Here is a 5,559-nt window from a genome sequence, read left to right as displayed (position 1 = left end):
TGCTTGGGTCCAACATTCCTGAGTCTCTGTGGCTTGGGGAAGGAAGATAAGCTGCCCTAGGCCGCCTGGGGGAAGGGGTTCTGGCCAATTTTCTGAATCCCATTATCTCTGTAGGAGCAGCTGCGGGCAGGTAAGTGCAATGTGTGACTCACCAGTGACAGGACTCCATGCTTGGGTGGGGTGGGAGGGATCCCAGAACTAGGTGTTACTGCTCGAAGCAGCTGCAGCAAGTGGAGGCCTCTCTGTGGGAGTTGGCTACACAGGCAGACCCACCCTTAGGCCCAGACCTGGACCCTCTCTGCGTTGAAGGAAGCATGTTTACAGCAGCCCACCACTGTGTGAGCATCTAAGTGTGCAAAGTTCTGCTCGGGAGCCCAGGCTCTGCTTGATGTTCTATTCCTAATCCTTGTTTTTCTATCCAGCCAGTTATCTCACGGTAAAATCTCCAAGTGACTGGTACTATCAAAACGTTCAGTTGCAGAACACGTAGGACTCTAGCGCTAGCGCGTGATTCAGACTTCATTGAAATTTTAATTTTGCTCTGTCAGACTCCTGCTGTGTCCTTGGCTTGCCTTACCTTTGCCAGAGTTACAAAACTTTCCACAGTCCCACCAGCTGCTTCTTCCTGTTTTGTTCTCAATTTAGGGGTGTTTATTTTTTTTGCTTGATGTCTGTATGCTAAAGAAATAAATAAGCAGAAAACATTTGTGGTTCATTCGAGACCAGGACACCATCCAAATTTGTTCCATATGATAGTGTCTAAGAATTCCTATGTCTTGTAAGTAGTGACTTTTTTGGGTTTTAAAGTGTAATATTTAATTATCACTTGTTTTATCCTTAAAAAAAAAACAAAAAAAAAAAACAAAACCTGGGTGGGTGTAGCCCAAGCTGTCTTGGAATATGATATGTATGTAGACCAGGCTAGCCTCTAACTCACAGAGGTTCATCTGCTTGTCTCTGTTTCTGGGATGAAAGGTATGTGTCACCCACAGTACTTTACATGCTAGACTTTATTTAGCATATTTATTGAATATATCTGATACAGGGATGGAGAGTCTATGCTTAAAGCCCAGTTCAATTTTCAAGACCTGATTGGGCCAAAGTTGTGTGTGTGTGTTTTAAGATTATTTATTTATTTTATGTATATGAGTACACCACCATTGCTCTCTTCAGAGACACCAGAAGAGAGCATCAGATCCCATTACAGATGGTTGTGAGCCACCATGAGGTTTCTGGGAATTGAACTCAGACCTCTGGAAGAGCAGTCAGTGTTCTTAACCACTGAGCCATCTCTCCAGCCCCTGGGCCAAAGTTGTTAACTGAAGGCTGTTCTGTAAGTAAGGTAAGCATCATGCTATGTTACGTTGTGCAAAGCAATTACCTGTGTCGTGTCTGCAGTGGAGTCCCAGTCAGTGGAATCCTTGTTACAAGCATGTGGCAAGATGAAAACAGAAAGTGAGGGAATGTCTTTAAAAACGTATTTATTTTAGAGATAAAGTATCCCCACTGACCTCAAACTCAGATTCCTCTGGAGTGATATTATGTTCAGGTGCTACTTGGCCTCCCCAATACTGTTTTATAGAATTTGATAAATATTTTATACTGCTATCTCTAATAGTAAAAAATTTGACCTTCCCCCGCCCCCAACTGAAGTTACTAGTTTACTGTCTGTCTTTTCAGTTATACATATCAAGAGTGCTCAAAAAAGCACAGCATTTCTCCTCTCCAGTAAAGCCCTGAAACTCCTGGGTGGTGAATTCCTTGGGAAGACCACATGTAACATAACAAATGGAATCCCTGGAATCAAGCCGACCTAATTTTTAAAAAATGTCATTTGAAAATAATACATTTAGGGACTGGAGAGATGGTTCAGGGACTAAGAGTACTGGTTGCTCTTCCAGAGGACCCAGGTTCAATTCCCAGCAACCACATGGCATCTCCCAACTGTCTGTAACTCTAGTTCCAGTGAACCTGACTCCCTCACACAGACATATATGCAGGCAAAACACAAATGCACATAAAATAAGAACAAATAAATCATTATACTTTATAAAATATTATTTCTCAAGAATTTAAACTAATGAAAAGTAAATAAGAAAATATTTGCACTCTGGTCAAAAATAATTTATCTTGAGGCTGGAAAGATGGCTCAGCAGTTAAGAGCAATTACTGCTCTTGCAGGAGACCCAGGTTCAGTTCCCAACAACCACTGGGTGGCTCACAACCATCCATACCTCCTGTTAGAGGATCTGCCACCTTCTTCTAATCTCCACACCAAGCACACAAACACACATTCAGGCAAAACACTCATACACACAAAACTGAAATAAATATTTTAAAAATTACCTATATGATCACTTTTACAAAAGTTTATTTATTCTATTTTATACAAATAGTGTCTAGTAGATTGGGCTTTTGTTTTTTTGAGACAAGACTGACCTAGAACTTGCTACACTCTTTCTACCTCAGCTTCCTGGGATTACAGGCATGATATATCAGACACAATTTAGATTGGAGGCTATCTATCTATCTATCTATCTAGCCATCCACCCACCCACCTACCTATCTTTGAGACTAGGTGTCTTAGTCACTGTCGTATTGCTATGCAGAAACTAAGAATTCAACTATATGAGCTGATGTGTTCTTCAAACCACCACACTCTTCTCTCTCTCCCCCATAGGCTTGTAGCCATGTCATAACATAGAAATGCATTCAGTTCAATTTCATAAGTACTCACAGTCTATCACGGTGATAGACTCAACAGTGTTTAAAAGTTCAAAGTCTCTTCTGAGACTCAAGACAACCTCTATATATGCAGTATGTAAAATCAGAAGCACATCACATACTTTAAATATACCCTGGCACAGACTCCACATTACCATTCCAAAAGGGAGGAAAGAGAACATAGGGAGGAAATAGTGGACCAAAGCAAGACCAAAAACCAGCTGGACAAACTCCTGGGTGATGTCAAAGCTCTCTTCAGATCTGTAACTCCTTTCAGCTTGGTTGACTGCAACATACCTCTCTCCCAGGGGTTGTTTCTACTGTCTCTTAGTAGCTTTCCTCAGCAGGTATCCCACTTCTCTGGCATCTCCAACATCCTGGGGTCTCCAAGGCAAAATCCAGGCTTCACTTTTACAGTTTCATGCAAATGGCTCTCTGGGCTTTGTGAAAGGACACTCCTGACCCACACCTGGCCTCAGGGGCTTTCCTTAGTCATGGAGGGAGATTTCATAACTCCTTGCTCAAATCCTTGATTCTAAAGCCAAAACCACATGGTCAAACCTTCCAAGTTCTGCTGCTTGCTGGGGTGGAACTTGGCCTCTTCCTTCGATTACATCTGCACCAGCTTTCTGCTGTTGATGGTTTTCTTCACTGCTGAAGCTTTCCTCAAATTCTTTCTAACAAGGAATTAAAGGAAATATAATATAAGGAATTTCCTTAGCTGGGTGGGCTCTTGGCCTGATGTCACTACTCTCTTTATTCTTTTTAACATCCAGCTTTTCCTTAAATTTTCCATCTCTTTGAGCACTGGATATAGCTCCATTACATTTCCTGGTGTTCCTTTTTCTCTCCCAAACTATCCATTTTGTATTTTTTCCTTGTTCAGCTCATCGGTTTTTGTTATAAATCTGCATAAGAGCTATCACTAAAAGCCACATGACTCAGTCAATATTAGCCTATCTTGAATTCCCTGCCAGCCATTATTAGACCAAAAACTCTTCAATGTAGCTTCTGACGGATTTTTAGGACAAGGGCAAAAGGCAGCTGTATTTTCTGCCAGAATATCACAAGAACAGTCTTTAGGCCATTAACTAATATTCTTCCCCTCTGAAATCTCTTGAACTGGGCCATCATAATCTGCATTGCTCTCAGTGTAGTGACAATTTTGTAATTTCGGTTTCTTTAAAACAACACAAATCTGTTTATATGTTTGTGTTTTAATCCCAGGTGTAGGATACAGGGCTCCTTAAGATTGTGCACAACAGCTGTGATTTACCTCATGCTCTAGCAGAGGCATGATTTTGCCAGCTGCAGATAGTTTCTGAGTGTGTGCCATTTGGAATTCTGGGGACTTTTTCAGAGGGTATATAAATGTTAGGGCTCTGAGAGGCAGGTGGTTGTTGTTTGTTGTTGCATACTGTTGGTCACAGTTTGTTAAGGTAGTGTGCTCAAAGAAGAAACAACAACAACAACAAATTTTGATATTCTGATGGTGAAGATCAAACTTACCTCAACGAACTGGATGCCCCTATCAGCAGGAAGTAGTGTAATGATAATGTGACCCTTTCTGACCTCTGACTTAATTCAGGGATCTCTTGTCTTTCCTCTCTATCCCTTTTCTCTCTTTTCTTTTCTTTTCTTTTTTTTTTCAAAGATTCATTTATTATTATAAATAAGTACACTGTAGCTGTCTTCAGACATACCAGAAGAGGGCATCAGGTCTCATTACAGGTGGTTCTGAGCCACCATGTGGTTGCTGGGAATTGAACTCAGAAGAGCAGTCGGTGCTCTTACCTGCTGAGGCATCTCACCAGTCTCCTTTTTCTCTCTTTTCTAGGATTAGGGGTTAATAAGCATAATCAGGCTTATCATAGTAATAGCCCAGTCCCTAGTACCAACTTCTGCTTTCTGCCTTGCTGTGAGGAGATACCATGACCAAGACAACTTTTATAAAAAGAAAGCATTTACTCGGGAGCTTGCTTACAATTGTCCGAGGCTTAGTCATGGCAGCCATGGTGCTGGAGAAATAGTTGAGAGGTACATCATGAGAGAGAGAGAGAGAGAGAGAGAGAGAGACAGAGAGAGAGAGAGAGAGACAGAGACAGAGACAGAGACACAGAGACAGAGACAGAGAGACAGAGACAGACAGAGACAGAGAGAGAGACCGAGAGACCGACTGGATCTGGCATGGGCTTTTGAAACCTTAGAGCCCATGCCCAGTGAGTGACACACTTCCTGCAACAAGTTCACACCTTCTAATCCTTAAAATCCCTTCAAAGAGGTCCACTACTAAAGTCTAAGCTTTGACCCTATGGGGGCCATTCTTATTCAAACCACCACACAAAGTATCACTACTATCCCTGCCTGGGCTGAAACTAGTTAAAAAGGCCAGTCTGGCCTTATACTCACAGAGAAAAGCCCGCTTCTGCCACCAGAGCCCTAGGATTAAAGGCTTGTGCTACCTCCCCTGACTGAAATAAACAAAACAAAACAAAACACCCAGACTTTCACTAAAGATGGTTTGGTAGCCCATGTGCCAAGTACAATCTTTGGCTCAGAGAAATCAATCATATTTGATATGAACAATATAAAAACAACCTTGCCCTCCTCTGTTGGGCTCTTTTCCTCCCCACCCTCCCTCTGCTCTGTTCTCTCTTCTCCCCCGAACCCTGCACCCCCCAGGATCTCTTCATGTTGCCCTGGATGGGATGGCCTCAAACTACTGTGTTCAGGCTATCTTTCTGTTCCAGATTCTCCAGTCACTGTAACTACATACATATTCTATCATATCTGGCTTCATAGAGACATTTTAAAACACTTCTAAATAATGACCAG

The 5,559-nt window shown here is 42.0% G+C and overlaps 1 long non-coding RNA gene across 1 annotated transcript in view; it reads right to left on the bottom strand.

Moving 5' to 3' along the window:
- Positions 1 to 663: 663 nt before the first annotated feature.
- LOC116093625 overlaps positions 664 to 5,559 on the bottom strand; it is a 6,198-nt gene continuing 1,302 nt past the window's right edge. The window contains exons 2-4 of the long non-coding RNA XR_004119768.1: positions 3,022 to 3,401; positions 1,382 to 1,420; positions 664 to 678 (exon numbers count right to left, since the gene is read on the bottom strand). This is a non-coding gene — a long non-coding RNA (uncharacterized LOC116093625). The remainder of the gene's footprint in view (positions 679 to 1,381; positions 1,421 to 3,021; positions 3,402 to 5,559) is intronic.

This window comes from Mastomys coucha, chromosome X, assembly GCF_008632895.1.
Source record: "Mastomys coucha isolate ucsf_1 chromosome X, UCSF_Mcou_1, whole genome shotgun sequence".
Lineage (NCBI taxonomy): Eukaryota > Metazoa > Chordata > Mammalia > Rodentia > Muridae > Mastomys > Mastomys coucha.
This window is presented reverse-complemented; position numbering and strand designations above follow the sequence as displayed.